This window comes from Spermophilus citellus (assembly GCF_964194105.1).
Source record: "Spermophilus citellus genome assembly, chromosome: 14".
Lineage (NCBI taxonomy): Eukaryota > Metazoa > Chordata > Mammalia > Rodentia > Sciuridae > Spermophilus > Spermophilus citellus.
In genome coordinates, this window is record NC_138194.1 from 80,040,486 (window position 1) to 80,060,854 (window position 20,369).

A 20,369-nucleotide genomic window follows, 5' to 3' on the forward strand; every position below is an offset into this window, starting at 1 on the left:
CCTTTTTCATACCCTGAATCAGGAATAAAGAGGGAAGCTAACAATCATAAACTGGCATCAAGTAACAAATAGGCAAACTTGGTGTTTATTGTATGTTTGTTTATGCATCTACTTACAAATATAAAACCATATTGCAAAATGATAAGCAGTGTTGATAATTATCATATATTTTTGGCCGCTTAGAGACAAGATAAGAACGAAAAGGATCTGGCTGTGGTGTCGCATGCCTATAAGCACAGCTACTCCAGAGACTGAGGAAGCAGGGCTATAAATTTGAGGGCAGCCAGGGAAATGGAAAGACCCTGTCCCCAAATAAAAATAAAAAAAAGTGGAGAGATGGGAAAGTAGCTCAGTTATAGAGTGCTTACCTAACACTCTATAAGTCCCTAGGTTTGATCCCCAATACTGAAAAAAAAAAAAAAAGAAAGTAAGAAAAGTAAAAAAAAAAATCAGTAAATCAACAAATCAACTTCAGTCAGAAGTCATACAGGCAGTAATGCCTCTCAGGGTCAAGTATTTCATAACATTACCATTCCTCCAAAAAAATCCCATGTTTAGGGCTGGGGATGTGGCTCAAGTGGTAGTGCGCTCGCCTGGCATGGGAGCACCACATACAAACAAAGATGTTGTGTCCGCCAAAAACTAAAAAATAAATATTAAAAAAATTTCTCTCTCTCTGTTTCTCTCTCTCTGTCTCTCTCTCTCTCTTTAAAAAAAAATCCCATGTTCAAGAAAAAACATTGAAATGAGACATATGATGATTTGTTTACACTTTACATTGAAAAAAGAAAACAATTCATGAAGTAAATATTGCAAAAACAAAATAAATGAACTATTTTGATGAGTCATACTATAATATACAGATGCAAAATTTTAAAAATGCACAGGATTTTAAATATGTATTCCAATTCCTACAATTTAAATATAATAAAGTGGAGACAGTATAAAATAAAAGCAATGAAGAAATCATGGATGGGGGAAAATATTTTATTTTTTGTGACCTGAACGACAATTTCAATGTAGTAGGAAATTACATAGAAGATATTTTAGGAGCAAAACATAAATATAGCAAATGCTTAGTATTGTTTTATTTCTCAGAGAAAAATATAAGTACATGAAAATAAGAGCTTATGGATTAATTGAGGTGACATCTTCAAGAAATGGAAATTCCTAAGAAGACAGAAGTAATACAAGTGTTACTTCTTAGGATACACTAAGTATATATCCTTTTTATTTATTTATTTATTTTTTCTTTTTCAAAAGTAAGAAATGTATAACAATGTGCTTTTAAGTTGTTCAGAAATACAAGCTAGATATCAAAAGACAGTTCAGGTTCTCTAAAGACCAGCAAAAGGTAATTAGAACATTATTATAGGATAGGTTTAATGGCACAAACTTAAATCAAATGGTGCATTGGAAGATGTCTTGTGAGAACAAAAACCCTATTATAAGTTTAGAGTAGAAAGAAAAAAAAAGACCAACTTCGTCATTAATGATTTAGCTAAGAAAATTAAAATGATACACAAAATAATATTTAAAGTGTCATTAAATGGTGGGACAGTTAATGTTCTTTTTTATTTTGATCTAATTTAAAATAATAAACATATATTAAATTTCAACCTCTTTAAAGTATTGTGCAAAATTCCATGAAGATATAAGATGTTAAAAATATAGACATTGATCTCCATATTTCTCTGTTACATGAGGTAGATAAAAATGCATAATCAAATGTGAAGCAGATTATAGTAAGAACTATAATTCTAATACAAATGAAATTTACAATAGATTTGAAGATAGGAGAGTTGAACTTCAACTGGAGACAGCTAGAGAACTGTATCTGGGAACAAGCGATGGCATTTCCACAAGACAGATAGGCAGGGGAGCAGCTTAATACATATGCATGGTGACTTAAGAAAACATCAACTCCACTAGTGAAACTAGGCCGTGTGATTTTTATAGTGATAGTAAAATACATAGTTGGAGCATGAGTTCAATTATGAAATGTATTGAACATCACAAAGAGATTTTAAACAACAACAACAAAAAAGAATTCACTCTAGAAATAAATGGAATGAAGAAGCAAAGTAAACATGTATTAAAAAAGACTAATGGCAAAGGTAGGTTGTTTGAAGAAGTAAATTCTATCAGTAGTACTAAATGCAAATTGATGGAAATCTGTCCCATTGTTCAGAGTCACTATTCCTTTATGTATCCCTATACTTGTAAGCCACTAAGCAGTCAAAGATCATATGTAGGAAGACTATGTTTAGCCCCCAAAAGTTACTTAGCAATATTTCAAGAACAATATTGAGAATTGAAACAGAAGGCAGAAATGCATCAATTCTCAAAACAATAATTTAAATCAGTACTCCACGGTTAATCTGTGTAAAACTTTCTAACAGGGACAAACTTACAAACATAAATTTGGCCAGGAGCAACCAATTGCAGAATTAATAGAGAAATGCATTAGCCCATAGCTTCTGTTAAGGCTGGAGATCTGAGGCCATCTTGGTAAATGTTGATTGGTTGAGTAGGGCTACAAATTTTCTCCTACATTAAAAAGTTAAGCAATGATCTAAAATGTGTTATACCTGTAAACTCTCTCTGTCTCTCTCTTTCTCTGACTCTCTCTTTCTCTGTATCTCTACACGTACGCAATTTATTCATTTAGAGTAAAAGCCAATGATACACACTTTCAGAAGGTTTACCACATGGAGTTATGACATGTAATACTAGCAACATCATTTGATGATTTTTTTGAGGAACTAGTTTGCCTGAAAGCTCTGCTTGATGATGGGCATAGATTGAGAAAATACTAGATGATAAAAAACAGTTTGTGTTAGAGTCCTTGGTCTGCAGTGTCAGTCTCCAGCATGCTGTGAGTTCCCTTCTTGGAAAGCCCACTGCTCAAATCATGACTTTATCATAAAATTCACCTCTTCATTCTCATCACAGTTATCATTCTGTCCTCTAACTTGCATACTGCTTTTATCTCCCTGTACTATAGTGTTCAGTAAAGTATATTAAAATTACTTGCTCATTAACTTTTCTTTCCCACTGGAATGAATTGTGAAATCTTCAATGACGTAGATCATTTTTCAACTCTTTATTACCCTTTCAATCCTACTGTTCTAATAAGGAGACTTGAAAATAGAAGCTTAATAAATGTTTATAGAAGTGAAAATGTCACAAAACCCCATTAAAACTTAAAATTTACATTATCTTTTTCTAAGATTCTAAGATAATACTTTAAAAACTAATAAAAAGAACAGTGATTGAGATATGTAATAAAAATTGGAGATCTCCAATAATACTATAACATATACAGTAGAAAAATTACACTGACATAAAGAGTACTTAAGAAACAAATGAGGCAGTAATTAAGTTGGTCTCAAATTTATATAAATGCTTTTAAGAAACTATTTATATCCTGGGTAATATAGGCATATTTAGTAAGCTGAAAAACCTTACTGTGCACTATGTAATATCAATCTTAATACAATGTCTTAAAATTACAAATAACAATACATATGTAATTGTGAAATAAAATAATCCTCATGAGTCTTGGTTAAGTTAAGTGAAGGAGGAGATTCATAATCTAAAATTAAATAAATTTTAAATAGTGAAATTTATATATTTTCAAATGAGTACTTAAAAAAAGATGTGTGTGTCATACTTAGAAAAAAATAGAAACACAATGGAATGTTTTTCCCTAAAAGTTCCTAAGGTAGGAAAGCAAAGAAAATGAAAATAGTAAAACAAAATAGAAATAACATTAGTGAAAATGCCTTGTATTTAAGCTTACAAATTTATTTTCTGAAAAAAATCAACAAAATTCTTGAAATATGAGTTAAACCCAAAATAAAGTAAAATGGTAACAGAATAAAATGAGGAAAGTAAGTTATAATATTGATGACTTATATGAATATTAACAAATCATTTAGAGTAATATTATTCATAGAAAAAAGCACAGTTATATAATTAGTCACAGAAATAAGCAAATTATAAAATGTCCAAGCTAATGGAAAATATGATACACAAAAACAGAAACTATTCAAGAAAATAATTTTTAAAAACATGCTTTTCATGCTTCAAATTTCCAAGAACAAAAAGAGAGAAATGAATCCAGGGTTAAAATGGTCTGAATATTAGCAAATAGATTACAATCACACGTGAAAGGAATGAAGCAGGTTTTAATCCTAAGATTGCAAGGGTGCCATTACCCATGTCAAGTGATTAATATACCTCAATATTGCAACAGAAAAAAATAGTAAATAAAATATGTAATTGCTATGTAAACCCAATAGAATAATCAATAAAGTTTAATATTTATTTTGAATTAAAACTCTAAAATGGTGTGAAGGTCACCTTTTGAAGTCAAGTAGAGGAAGAAGAATGGGAGAAGGGAGAGAGGACAGGAGGGAAAATGGGGCATGAAAAGGGGCATCATGAACTGAAATAGATTTTCATGCATGTATGAATTTATCAGGATAAACCCAAATACAAACTCTGAAAAAAAAAGATTGCCTTTTAAAGTTTTTAATTAATTGGAAAGTCTATTATTTTAATAAACCCAATACAGAACTTTTTTTGATTTACAAAACTAAATCTTGAGGTTTAAATGTGGTTACTCACTTTATAGAAGAGTCTACTGATTTAAAGATAACAGCATTGACCTATCTACCTCCAGAATTATCTTCAATAGCATGTTATTGGAATGCATATGAAAGAACATTTAAAACCTGAATTGTCTCATTAAATATTTGAAAAATATATTTCATTTTATTATTTTAATATATTATTGAATAAGTTGAAATAACTATGCTTAGATATTTTCAAATAAAAATGTGCTTACTAATTTTGCAATAGATATAATTAGTGATGATGCACTATTTCATTAACAAAGTGCTTTCTTATATTTGGTATAAGATTCACTTGGTATAACAATTCTGTAAAGTTTATAGACTATATAAGAAATGAGGAAGCTTATCCTGGAAGAGATGCTGCACATTAAGAAAGTAAGGATACAGTTAATTTTAGAACAAATGTTCTTTCCTACAAGATCAGAGGTTCAAAAAATCATAATAAATATTTCTAAACTAATTTTATCTGTATTTAAGTATTATTTTCAAATATGTTCTGAAGGGGCTCTGAATAATTTTTTTCTGATAGCAAGGATGAACATTTTGGGAAGTTCCTACTATGATGATAATGAAGATAGTGATATGTTGAGCTGAGGAATCTTTACCTCTCATCATCCAAATAAGAAACAACTGGGTTAGAAGATATGCCTACTTTTGCATACTGGATACATATGCAACATTCTTGCAGATTTTATTTCCTAGTATACACTGGTCATATATAAATCAATATCAGTAGCACTGATGGTGGAGTTATACATATGTGAAATATATTATAACTGAAAGATTTTGGCAACAGAAATTGATTTGTCTATGGGTACAAGTTTGACCTAAACTAAATTATCTACTGCCACAGTCTCCAAATATTTATTTAGTATCTACTCTGTTCATAAGTTACTATGTTAGAATTTGAGGACATGTGCTAGCTGATTTTAAAATTTTTATGATACTTCTTTTTGCTCAGTGAAAGTCATGAGTTAAAGATATTTCTTTTACATTTCTAATAAATGAATTCACAGGAAGTTTTCTATGATGTCTGAGTTATTTAAAATAAAGGAAATATGAATAAATATGAAATGATATCTTGTATACACATTGCAGTCATGGCTCCTTTTAAATCCATTTAAAATCATATAAAGGAAAAAATTCATTATCAAACAACATTAAACACAATGCCTAACTATAATCATGACACCTAAGTCTTTTCAACAATATTCATTTTGGTCTTCATTTTGGCAGCAAACTAACCTAATAAAGGATCCTACAAAATCATGTGCAGACACTAGCATGAGGCCTGTCCCTTGGTCATGTAAAAAGTCTCATCTTTCTGAAGCACAATCCCTGATTTCTCCTGTCTCTATTGCCTTCCCTTCATTATGCAGCATGTAAAATAAATTGTTCTATATTCAGAAACAAATGTTTCCAGGAACCAAAAAAACCCTTATTCATGTGAAAGAATTTTGAAATCATCTCAGTCTATGCAGTGTTTTTCCTCTCCAAATCTATGAAATCCTGTTTGATGTAATGAAAGGAACAAGGGTTTTGATTTGACCAGTCCTGGTTTGAAAATGATGATGAATATATCAATTTGTTTCACTATTATAACCTTTAAATATCTATATGTATTATATAATATCATATATTTAAGTTGTAAAACTTAAATATATATCTGGGCAAAGGAGCACATGCCTGTTAGCCTAGCAATTTGGTAGGCTGAGGCAGGAGAACTCTGAGAGCAGCTTAAGTAAGTTAGTGAGACCATTTCAAAATTAAAAATAAATAAATAAATAAAAAGAACGAGGGATGTGGTTCAGTGGTAATGCACACCTGGATTTAATACTTAGTACAAAATATACATATTATGTGTGTGCATATGTATTATACACACACATATATATGAATATATATTAAAATTTATTTTAAAACAGGAAGAATCTGGTATTCTCTTCTTGCAAGCTAATTTCCTCAAAGTTGCTTCCTCCAATTTAAAAAGGAGTTAAGTGTATCTATCACTCAAGGTCAAGATGCTTAAATGAGAGGCACTCACTATTGACAGCACTAATACATATGACTCAGGTGATAATAAATATTAGTTTCTTTTCCTGCATGAAGATGAGAAAAGAAATGAAGAGGCACACTTATTAGAAAGGCCTAATGACTTTTCTTTCTGATAGAAGTGTTTTCACAAGTTCTTTGGAGAAAAATTAGTTATTATAGAGATTGATACACAACATAGAAGGTAGAATTCATAAATTATAAATATTTGTGATTAAATATGCAATTAATAAGAATGCAGATATGATTTATTGTACATTCACTTTTAATAAACTTTTGTTGACTACTTTCAATGTAAGGTTTAAAAAGTACTTAAAGTATGTATAACAAATTTTCCACTTTTATCTAAGCATTCTTCTCAGATAACATGTTGAATAAGCATTACTTGATCCAAACCTGAACCCACTTATTTTTATATTAGTTATTTCAGTCAAAGCCAGTCAATGTGATATCCACCTATAAATTTGAAATAAATCAGAGTTTCTGGGTTACCATAAAGTTTTGTGAACATGTAGCATTTGTTGCAGAAGTCCTCAGTTAAGATTGTGACAGCAGAAACAAGATCATGTCCCAGCAAGCTGACCTGAAGAGGTGAGAAAAGCAACCATGCACAAAATTGGACAAGTGACAATGTAGCTGGGACGTGTGAGAGAGAGATAGAGAAGGAAAATGTTTTTAATGGCCTGCTAGTTTTCATGAAGGCTGGCTGTACATCTTGCAGGTGGCTTCTTTGCAATTCCTTTGTGTATTAACAATAAACAAGGTAGCTGGAGAACTACTCCACTGCATTTTAGGCAAGAGTCCCTGTTATGAAATGTTGTTATATGTAAATTGTTAGTGACACTTCAAAAATAAAATATTTGTAACTTAAGAAGAAAAAAGAAAGTGAATTCAGAGGTAGCTCAGGCCTTGGTTATTTTTGTGTGTGTGGTATATAGCCTCATGAAATGTAAAAAGCACAACTATGGTCTTTGTTTTGTTGGAAAATGAGAAGGATTTTAAACATCAGCTTGAGATGTTGGTGGAACCATGTTAGTATGTCCTAAAAACTACCCCACAATATATTATTATGGGATTTAAATAAGTGGAGCAAACGATAATTATTATGAAGAATGTTGGAACACATGGAAAATTTTTTCCTCAGTTTCACCAAGTTAAGTAAAACATGCAGGTTACCCAAACCCATTTTTATCTCAAGCTTCTCACATTATTCTTTGAAGTAATCAAACAGAGAATATACTTCATAGAGATATGGAAATGCATACTTTACTCTTATACTAAGTAAAGATTTTGAGTTTTAAAAATAGGAAGAACATTTAGTGTTTGTTGCCTTAATAAATGTTATATCTAGCTTCTTACACATTTAATTAACATGATGTCATCAAGAAACGAGCTTTACAGATGTGAAAAAGAATAGAGAAATGGTTAGACATTTGGGAAATAAGGTGTTGGTACAAATGTCAGAATAACAGGAATCAACTAAGTAATATACCTAGGAGGAAAGAGAAAAATGTAATATGCCACATGATATTTTTTGACTCTCCTAACCTTTTAAACAGAGATCAATTAAACTCTTATATAACAAAATTGGCATTGATGCAATGCCAATATTTCCCCCATTAACTACTTAGATATCATTCTATTGCTCTTCACATCACAGATTAAAAACAAGACTAAACTTAATTACTTATTGAAAAATTGTGTTTCCAATATATCTCCAAATAAATACAAAATATATGGACTATTACAAACTATGAGAGAATCTGTTATATTTGTATTTAGTTTTCTTTATTTTTCTCTTTTCATGTAATGATCTTAATATGTTTGCTCAGGGAAGGTAAAATTCTGAGTTTAAATTGAAAATATCAGGAAGCCAGAGAGAGGTTCTGAACTAAGAAAGAAAGAAAGAAAAAAAAGGGTAATAAGCAAGATTTGCTAATCACAAACACAAAATTATACTTAAATTATTGCAGAAATACAGGAGGGATATTCATTAATACTGGTTAAACTAGTTAAATCAGTTGCCTGAACAGATGGGAATCAACAAATATTTTAATTGAAAATTATACAGGAGAATTAGATTAGGTCACAAAAATGATGCCTTCTTTGGGCAAGTTTCAAACAAAGTCTAAAGGATTTTATACTTCCCCATCAGAGAAAGGAATAAAGATTTTATATATATGTATATATATATTAAACCAATATGTATATAATATGTAAATCAATATTAATGATATTGATATTTTTATCAGAAGAGAATTTCACTGAAAGACCAACAAATTCACAGTAGTGAGATTGGTTTGGTATTATGTTCAAAGAAATCCTGCTTCAAACAAAAGATTAAGTCTTCTTTTAAGGTAGGGACTAGATTTTCATCTTTGTATTTTCAAAGTCTAGGCAAGTGACTGACATGTACTAGTTAGACTTCAATAACTGATTGATGATAGAAGGTATGTGTGGCTTAGTTCAGAAATGAAAAATAAGCCACTGGATGTTTCTGTGAAAATAAAATTCTACCTTCATAACTTAAATTATGTCAACGCCATAATATTTAATTCAAAATAAAATAATACTATTGTAATAAATTATATAAAAACTAAATTTGACTTTTGTTGATAAAAAGAAATAATTAGTTAAGATTTATATGAAATAGTATACAACAAAATCTTTCTAACATCTTCCAACTTCTATGACTTTTGAGACTTGGGTTGTGGCTCAGCAGTAGAGTGCTCATCTAGCACATGTGAGGTCCTGGGTTTGACCCTCCGCACCACATTAAAAAAAATTAATAAAAAATAGGTATTGTGTCTAACTATAACAACAACAACAAAATAAAATAGTAAAATAATTAAAACATAAAATGTGACTTTTGAAAGAATTACATAATTATAATATGTAGTACTTCTAAAATAAGGATTTTTGAATAACCTTTGTAACCACAGGTAAAAATAAGAGGTGATCTTCAAATTGTTGAAAAATGGCTGATTTCTAATGACTCACACATTGGTAATATTTAAAAATTAAGTAAAAATGTCATTTCTGATATTCATCTATTAATATATTAATGAACACTGTCAAGCTAATACAGATATTAAAGATTTTCTAGCACTTTGCAAGAAAATTGATTTTAAGAGTTTCTGTTTGACCTCTTTTAAAAAGATTTAACAGATACAAGAGCATTCAAGTACTTCTAAGATTTATGAATGAAAGTTTTTTTAAGCCACAAGAAGAGTATCAAACATGAATTTTATCCTTGTACATTTTCATTTAAGAGAATTTATCCTCTTCATCATCTTAGAAACTACACAAAGGCGGAAGTTGGCATACAAATTAGCAGTCTGAATGCAAATTTGTTAACACAAAACATTTGACTCGGTTTAGCTATTTTATTTTTGACAACAGCTAAAAAATAAGAATAAAAAACATAAACAACAACAACAATAAAATAAACATAAGTCTGGATTTCCCCATATATGTGAAAACTTAGTAAATATTTCCTCTAGACTACATAGTTCAGTTACTTAGAATATGGAGCCAATAAATTCAGGGTAAAGTGTTTCATCTCTGGGAAATTCTGTTGTATTTCCTTTGCCAGCTCTCCTAACTTTAATCTGTGATCTTGCAAATGCAGCCTTTAGCCATAAAAAGCTTAATATTACAATATGCAGGTAGGTCCACATAGCTTCTTTCTCAAGCATTTGGAGAAGAGTCAAATTATACTTCTGATAATGAATTTAGAAAAGTCATCTCTGTATGTGCACATATAGTTTAAAAATTGAAAACAAAAATCACTTCTAAAAGTTACAAATTAGCTAAGATTAAAGATTCTTTTGACACTATCTTATTAGGCTTTACAGGAATAGCAATAAAGTTATATTCACTTTTCTGAGTGAAAATACTAATAATAAAATATTACTTAAAATTATGATTTTGAATTATTAACCCAGTTATAAACTGTATTATATATGTACACATTTATGGTATTTTAGGAGAAAACCTTAAAATCAAAAAGTTAGGCTAATGACATTTCTGAAAATATACCCAGAAATAAGGCTTTAATAATGCAAGTAGAAAAAGTCTAGTTTGTATTGGGAGTCTTGTATAAAGTTCAGAAAAGACAAGAATAATAAATAGCTACATATGAAAACACATTTTATCACCTACACAAGAAAACACAGTGCAAAATTTGGCATGAAGACTAAATTTAATACATGTATTATTTCTTCTTACGATTTTGATCAAATTTTAAGTGTCCCCATTCAATGTTTAAGTTATTCTTCAGACTGCATGTTAAGATTCTCATTTACCTATATTATTACACTCATGTGTCTTGTCTTATACTATTTCTTTAGGAAGTATTGTTTTGTATCTAGTGAGGATTTGGAAATAGGCACAGTGGTCTCTCCCATAAACCAATTAGGACTAAAAAGAGATAAGACAGTATTCAACAAAAATAAAAGTGCATTAAACAGGGAATTTAAAAACTTGCTTGCATCCTCTGATTGGGTAAGTCTCATGTCTCTGAGCTGTCTCCTCTTTTATGTGAAGATAACCAGCTATGTTTTTTTAACCAGGTCTCATTTATGGAAAGAAGTAGACATTAGGAATGAAGTTGTGATAGATGTGCTATAAAATACTTAAAAATATCTGTTTATCTCTGCAAATAAATCTAATGAATCCTACCAAGTAGTCAGTCAATAGACTAGATGAATTTTAAGAACTTCCCTAACCTTAAAATTACGCAGAACTAAGCAGAAGATTACGGTACTAAATTGAGTAATTTTATTTGCCAAGGTGTGTGATACAATTGGTAAACATTTATATCCACAAATTATTTTGTATGTTAACTCCATGAGTTCATCTGCATGTGTAATTTTAAATTTTACTCAAGAGCACTGAGTTAGAATCTAAGGATTATTAGTTTTAATTCTTTTTTGTACTTATAGTGACATGTTAATTTATGTGTTATTTATGCATTTGCTCCACTTACTAATGCTTATAGAAGATGAAAATAGTGTTTATATCCATTATACAGAATCATTAAGAGGATAAACTAGGCAAGTAAAAAATGTTTAAAAATGCAAAACCAAGTTTTAAATTTCACGGTAGTTAATACACACACACACACACACACACACACACATGACATGAATGTTAATCTTAAGTTTTCTTCTAAATTAAATTCATTCAGTCTGAGTTTTTTCTCTCAGAAGCAAAGAGGTTTAATTAGTAATTTAATAATTTACATGTTTTTTATTTGAATTCTATGAGATTAAGAATCTATTATAATTTCATATTTCACTTAACCACTAGGTAATTACATGATTCTGGAAAGCCACTGCACCTCTCTGCACTCAGAAAAATGTTCATTTTCTCTTGGTACCATTTCCTAAAACATGATATTATCCATATTTTCTCTATACACCAAGTACCTCTGAGTATTTTGAAGACAATCAAATGGACAGAAAATTATAGCAGGAGCGTTCACTTCTTCAAAATTATTTAGGATTTAATAAATCTACTTCTATGGAGTCTGTTTCCATTCATAAACTTCCTTTGAAATTGGTATTTGACCATACTTGTAAAAATGTCATAGTTTAAAAAAAAAACACTTAGTTACTCTTTAAAATATATTATCATAAATATTCTTTTAAAATTACTAACATAAGACAGAGGGAAAAGAACTATATAATCTTGAACATTATGAACTCATCTTTTAAGGGAATTACTCATTAAATTTTACATATTTCAATCACTTTCTGGTTGAAATATGTAAAACTCCTCAAATTTAACAGAATACATTATCTTTGCAAATGTTACTCCCATATCTAAAAGAGACTTCTAAAATATTTCACATACTGCTAAAATTGAAGATAACCTCTTAACATTATTGATTTGTCTTACAGTTACAATATTTGTAAAGTGTATTATTATTTATGCAGAAGTTTTGAATCATATCATTGTCTTGTTTAAGAAATGTGAAAGAAATTATGCTGATGAAAACACAGATGAGAGAATCAGAAATCTCATATAAAATAAGAATTTAATTTCAAGTACTACCCCTCATATTCTTTCTGAGATGTGATAGTCTATATATTGATTTTATTTGTAGACTTGTAATATAATTGGATAGACTTTACTGAAAATATGATTAGTTGTTTATTTGATGTATACATTATATGAGCCTTAGTAAGTGTTTTCATTCCATAATTACCTTTTATTTTTCTACCAAACAAGTACTTACTATTTGTTTTATTTTAGCACAAACATATCACTTATACTCCTTTGTGGTATTAGTTGATATATAGTACTTAAATATTAACTTTTGTGATGGATTGTTTTTGTTGGTCACATCTGAGCTAACTCTGTGGTAAAAAACCAATAGGGTATAGGAGAAAGAGAGTTGAATATAAACTTGATTACCCAGTAATCTAGTCTCATTTCTGGAGCTAATGATCTCTGAAACCTAGTGAAAATCACTTATCCTTTCTAGGCATATGCACTTACTGTATAATATATGAGCAGCGAACTAGCTGATATTTAAAGACCCTTCTAGCTCCATGAATGCCATGATTTTTGACAAGATGAATGAACAAATTCATGTAAGCACATTAAATAATCAATATTAAAAGAAATCAATATCAGAATGCAAGGGATGAAATCAGCCCAGCAGAAGGGGTGACATTTTTCAGCTACAGTCTGCTCCTGATTCACAGAGCCAGCACCAGAAGTAAATGTATGCCGGTGATAAGCAGAAGTTTCAGAGTATTTCTCAGATGTATAATAGCCCGGGAACTAAGCCAAAATGAAATAATAGCTACTGAGAAGAAGCTACACTTTGTATTTACTATTACGGAAAACTTAAGATATTGGTGCCAGGGATGAAGCATGTGACAGTTCATACTGGCTTTGCACATGCAAATTTATTTTTATAGTATTGATAACAACTAGTAACATAGGCACTGGGCTACGTATATGATTTACATAATCGCCCAATATATCTCCTGATATTCTAATCTTTTTTAAAAAACAGATAATGAAACTGAAGCTTAGAAAAATTGAGTTGCTAGTCCAAAGCTAATTACTGGAAAAATCATTATTATTTAACTTTCAGAATTTAGTGGCTTTAGAGGCCTTGTTTTTATTTTTTTTCCCACTATACTGGAGTGATTCTTAAACTTTAGAGTGCATCAAAATGGTTAGATGACTGTTAAAAACATAAATAATGCCTAACTTCCAGAGCATTTAATTTAACAGACCTTTGGTAGGAATAAAATTTTGTATTTCTAAAATGTTTCTAGAAAATACTGGTGCTACTTGTTGGAAACACTTTGAAAATCACTGTATTACAAACATATAAGAACCAATAGATTAGTGTGATATCTAATGCAATATGGTTACCATTGATATTCTTTTTATCCATACAAAAGTTATGTGATACATATTCTAATGTTGTACACTTAGACTTTTAAAGGAGACTGAAAATTGGGTTGTGGGCAACAAATTATCATATGTGGAAAATATTAACCCTTAGGAATTCTGAGACCAGCATAAAACAGTAGCATAGCCCAATGACATGAAATATATTTGATGGCTGCAAAATTGGAGCCTTATGAGAAGAAAAGATGGTCATTAGCACAGAGATGGTGAATACTGGAAGGTATTCAACGAATTGATTTTTTTCAGTGACATTCATTTAAATAATGCCGCTAATGAGAATAAAAGTCTTATGAGAAACCTAATTCTGAGAAAATCTTGTGGGCATGGAGTTAGGTCTGCCTAGAAAAGTACCATGAATCACCACTTGCTCACTCTGAAAGTGAAAAGATGAATTCCATAACCATAGGGCCTGTACTATCCCTAGACCTCATCCAAAATTCAAATCATAACTTTCATTGTATCCTTAAACTACATACAGCCCTTTGGATTGTAGGTAAAGGAAAAGGAAGAAAGAAATAGGAGAAAATAGGTAAAGCTAAGTTTTGATGTAAGTGTAGAAAAAATAAAAATGACCTTACATTTTATTTGTATCTTACACATTTTTCTTGATTTCCTCGTTTGCAATTATTTTACTTCTAATCTCACAAATCTTGAAATTCGAAGTACAAGATGGCATATTTTATCAAAATAGTCATGTTGCCTAAAGGAACAGGCACTATTTTAGTCAGCTTTTTAGTTGTTGTGACTACAAGACCTGACCAGAGTAATTATAGAGGAGGGAAAGTTACAGAGGAGGGCTCATGGTTTCAGAGGTCTCAATCCATAGACAGCAGGCTCTGGCTCTATTCCTTCTCATGGCAGAAAAGTGTGGGAAAGGGAAGCAGCTCACATGATCATCAGGAAGCAGAGAGAGGGAGAGAGGGGAGGGGGGGATGGATGGATTGAGAGGGAGGGGAGGGGGGAAAAAGAAGAATGGAGAGGGAAAGACACTCTCCAGATATAAAATATATAGCCCAAAAGGCATGCCCTCAAGGACCCACATCCTCCAGCCACAACCTTCAGTTACCACTCAACCCCCCAATAATTCACTGATTGGGTTAACCCAATCATTTCACTTCTAAACCTTCTTGTTTGGTACTTTAAAGTTAATTCCCCAACAAGACAAAATATTGGAATTGTTTAATATTCTGAAAACTTTGTTAAGTAAGTAGAAGAAAGTCACCTCTTGGGACAGATGAAGAAGGACATTTGCAGCAAGGGGAAGGGAAATTCAGTACTTTTCACTTATTTGCACCTTGAGATCTTAGGCAAGCATTTTACATCAGAGCTTATTTCCATATGAGTACAAAGGTAACTGCTCTACTTCTATGTTGTTTTACCAGATCTTGGGATAATTTTACTATATTTAGAAACATGTAGGAATAGATGCTGCAGTTTATTTCATTTCACTGTTTCTGTAGACACCAGATTCTCTGCTCAGGGAAGAGATATCTGTATCCCAAACTTTTTCAGCTAACCCACAAATAGAAACACTAATTAATATCATGAACAGTAATAACAACTGAAACTAAGCCTATGCTCCTGAAGTACTTAATTTATAGAGTAATTCTAACCCTTTTCTCCTTGAAGGATCTCAAGGGAGCACGCATCAGGTTTTCAAGATACTGAAACTTGCTTTCTTAATTATTTCTGCTCACATACTTTTCCAACTAGGGCTTATTGCAGCTTCTCCCCTTGTCCCCACCCCCACCCAGAAGATTCACGAAAGTGAGGTGATGCAAAAGGACATTTGGGGTTGTTTCCAAAGAGTTAACTGTTCAGGGGAAGTTCAGCTCCTAATTCTGGGAGCTGTTCAAGCCCTGTCAGACTTGTGTATTGGCTTGGCTTAGCAACTCAGTTGTTGAAAATCCACCCAGTGGGCGCTGCATTCAGTAAGAATGGAACTCCCAGTGGCTCTTTCTCTTTGGGGTTTGTCTGCTTTATTATTATTCTGCAATGCGCAGCAATCCTCTTGTGTGTCGGTCTTTCAGCCCTCAACTGACCTCTACATGCAGGACTGCTAGAAGACCACCTCAGTGACTGGGATGATTCCGTGCTGCTTCTTTTCTCTGCCCCTGGAACTGCTGAGTGGTTGCTGGGATTAAACTATGATGCATCCTTCCTGCCTCCCTGTGCCCCAGCCACCAAGTAGTAGGGAGAAAGTGCAACACGCAGGAGCCTCAGTCCCCATTACTTCCCCCCCCCCCCCCCAACAATGAGCTTTCTGAACTCTCGTGAGTGGGAGTGCGTTTTAGAGGAGTTGTTTGAGGGTAGCGTTGTGATCTGCTGGGAGAAAAGGGCTTCTTTTTTCCGTGACTCCACCGGATTGTGCGGCAGCAGTGGTTGCAGCTCCATGGACCATCTGGAGTGCAGGAAAAATTAATGTACTGTTAACCCGCGTTTCCGCCTAGGACACACACCTACCCTCCAGGCCTCCTGAAGGCTCTTTGGTGTCAATGCATTATATTCCCTCCTTCCAGCAAAACACACACACACACACACACACACACACGCATACGCATACGCATATTTACCCACTCGCTCACCAACTTCAACCTGGTTTGGTCCATAGAAATTTCGCGGAGTCTGGCTTTCTAGAAAAAAAAGAAATAATAAATATCTCTAGAGGAAACAGATGAAGGGAAGGACTCCTGCCCAAATCCAGTTTCAAACACAAAGGTTACCTCCCGCCAGGTGTATTAATGATGCTAATCTTGGAGGAAGGGTGTTGCTGATGACAATGACCCCCCCCCCCGTGACTTATTTGGTTGGTATCTTTGTTTTGTGAAGACGTTAACGTGGCCCCCCTACCCCCTTGGAAAATGTCTTTTAAGATACTACTTGTCTTTTTCCTACACCAGGTTAAGATTGTCGCCTTGAGGCTGGAGAGAGTGAGGATGTCAGTCCCCGCAGACTCCAGCGAGGCTAAGACCTCCAGGCGTGGCCACCCGGATGTGGGTGAAATGTGCTAATGATCTCAGTTGTAGCTCTACCCCGCCCCCGCATGGACGCCCGCGACCCTTTCCAGTAGGAATTAACATAGGAAGAGGGTGCGATCTCCACTCTTCCAGAAAAGCTCTGTAGCCAAGTATTATCTCCTTGAAGTCCCAGAGCAAGCAGAAATGAGCATCCTTCCTGAAGTCCGGAGTCCTGCAAGAGCTCCTGGGATCACCCCTTGGCATTGGGTGCAGGAAGCTGCTTCAAGCTCCCACCTGATGCGGACCAAGGACTGTGCCTTTCGTGCCTTCGCCTCACGTTGTGTGGGCTCCTTCGGGATCCCCTGAGAAGGAGCGTGGGAAAGCGCCCCGCTGGTGTCTTTTTACATGGGCGGGGCGCTTAAGCACGACTTGGAGATTCACAATTTCTATCTGGGTGAGACCTAAACAGACACGCTGCAGCTGGAAGCTGCAATTCAAAATCTCTGCCCTCGTGTCCGTCTGTTTCTCTCTCTCTGTTGTTTCAGCTAGAAATAGACATGAAACAAGTCTAAGAAGCCTCCGCCCCGCTACCTCCAATTTGGTGCCCTGCATAGCCTTTTATTTCAGATGACGACTGTGGAGATAAAATACCCAGGGAAGGTTAGCTTCCTTTTAAGCCCCACCCTAGAGGTTCAGGCCTACCCAAGACCACTTTATCTTGCCACTCTGAGGCGTTTCCTCCCACCAAACCTCTTTGTCATTGCTGTTGCACGCAGAGGTGAGATGGTGGAGAGATGAAAACTATAGACAGATGGTGGAATTCTCATGGCCGAAGCTGCTCACGTGGAAAACTGTGCGCCCCTGACCTCCTGAAACCTCGCACTAGTCTAGGTCAGGACCTGCAAAACCGTCAGAAAGACTTCTCAATCCTTTGCTGTGGGCTCGAAAGCCCAGAAGAAACCGTGTGGAAGACAAAAGCGGGAATAATAGACATTTAGGCAAACATTGTTTAAGACATTGCAGAAATCTTGGTCTTAGGGAAACCTTGAGACTCAGCTGAAATTAAAATTTTAAAAGGAGAATGAGAAACAACTGTCAAAACGAGCACCACCCTGTGATTGGGAGCAGATCTAAGACATACAACCCATGTAAGTTTCTCAGGATTTTAGGACAGCGTTTCAAGTTATAAAATGTAGGATATGTCCTCCATGTGTCAGATGTGTGGCAATGAAGGAACTTTATTATCATTAAAAATGTTTTAACGATCTGTAGCATATTGATTTTGGAAAGGGCCAAAGCAGACTGATGATGTCCCTCCTCCTCAGTGTTCCCCAAAGCTGGAATATACTCAAAAGAAATCAATTATCTCAGTCTACAGTATGAGCGCCATGAATAGAGGGGAGGGGTCCCGTTGCCAATGCCATTTAAAGCATATTAAGGCGCCCTTCCTTTCTGGTGGCGCGTTTTATTTGGAAAATACGGTAGGTGCGGGCTGCCGGGGCTGTAATTGCAGCCAGCGCCGCTCAGCATTTGTCAGACTGTGAAGCTCGCCCGGTTTCGGAGACTCACTCCCCCTCATCGGCCCCCCAAATGTGTTTTGGCTCAACAGGTATCACGTGAAAACTCGCACTTAATCCCGGGTCATCTTCTCGAAGGAGACACTCCTACGTTTTACAGCCTGGGTTGCTGCTAGTTTTCTGCGCCTCCCCCACGCGGAGCGCTCTTCTAGCAGGCAGCCCCAAGGCCATCCATAAACCGCAGACTCCCAGTGGCAGGCAAACTAAGCATAAATGTGTGGTTCTTCACACGTCGAGTTATCGGGCGAAAACCCCTTGTAAGCAACCTCAGAAGCGTTTTGCGCACTAGGCATTGTGGATACACAGCTTAAGACAAGGGTCTTATCTCAGAGCTACACTGAGGCTTCAAAACACACACACACACACACACACACACACACACACACACACACGAATCAGCTTTAAGGACCAGGTCAGGATTTTAAGGCAGTTGCTGCCACAGAGACTAGGGACGACTTCTTGCCATTTAGGGATGCAAATTAAAATTCGAGACATGCCACCCATCATTGGTCATAGTAGAAGGAGCGGTAACCTCTCCAGTTTCCTCCCCCCCCAAAACATGAATTATCATTTCTACTGAATGCAAATGTGCTGGCTTCTGTGGGGGGACAGCCAGCTGCAAGCTGGACAATAAACTGTTTCATAGAGACGCGGCCGGATTGCGGTTCAGAGAGGCACTCCTTTACAAAGGAAGAAGCGTCCAGTTTGTATTGACAGCCTTGGCGCGCCTGGGCCAAACCCCCCCCCCCCATGGCCCCCAACACACAGACACCCAGGATTTGAAACCAGCTCTACTAAAAGCGACATCTATCGCGTCTATTCGAGCTGCCATGAGTATGGAGAAGTGATTGTTCAAAAATGATGGCATGAGTCATAAACACCTCCTGAGTATTCTTTGCAGCAATTAATGGGCAGCAGGGTGCAGAAGTTGTGGAAGAGAGCAGTAGATCTATTTTTCTCCCCGAAGACAGCTCTTCTTCCAATGATCCTGACTGTCCCTTGCTTTCCTGCTCAGGAATAAATTTTACAGCCCACTCACCCCCTCCCCTTGTCTGTACATGTGACACTCACTCTCTACCTGTCTGAACGCTGAGACTTGCTGGCGATTTTCTTTTTGGTCATCAGCTAATGACTTTCCTCCTACCTTCATTCATCCTCAAAGGTGGATCTTTACACCGTGTGGCATCTCAGACGGTTTTAAGACACCAGTTTTGGCTAAACCTTTACCACAGGACCTAAAGAAGCTCCCTTACATTTCTCATTGCACAGAGTCCACGTAGAAATAATTCAAATATGTATGCAGATGTTCATGTTGTGTAGCAATGCTTGGAAGACCCTTGTATTCTAATGCATTTAAAATCAACATCTTTCTAGCATATTGGTAACTTTGTTCCCTGAAAGGGTTAAAAAGCATTTACACCAGAGTGTCTAATACAAATATTCCACCAGAAACATCAAACCTTGCTAATTTGACAAGAAACCAAGGCAATTCTCACTACCAAGGAAAGTCTTGCAGAGGAATCTGCCTGGATATCCACTAGTTAGAGGCTATACTAACCAACTCACGTATTCGTTTGAGCATACTGCAAGAATATTTATTGAGCACAAGCTCAATCACCGCATTGAACGCCAAATCTGGCAAGCCAAATGCATTTCCTATCTGAGGGGGGAGAAAGAGCTGTGAATCAACTCCTTCATCA

At 34.5% G+C, this 20,369-nt stretch overlaps 1 protein-coding gene across 3 annotated transcripts in view; it reads right to left on the reverse strand.

Annotated features, from left to right (window-relative positions):
• The window catches only part of CSMD3 (CUB and Sushi multiple domains 3), a gene marked incomplete at both ends in the record, with an annotated part of 1,157,568 nt that overhangs the window by 1,136,905 nt on the left and 294 nt on the right, over nucleotides 1-20,369 (reverse strand). The window lies entirely within an intron of this gene.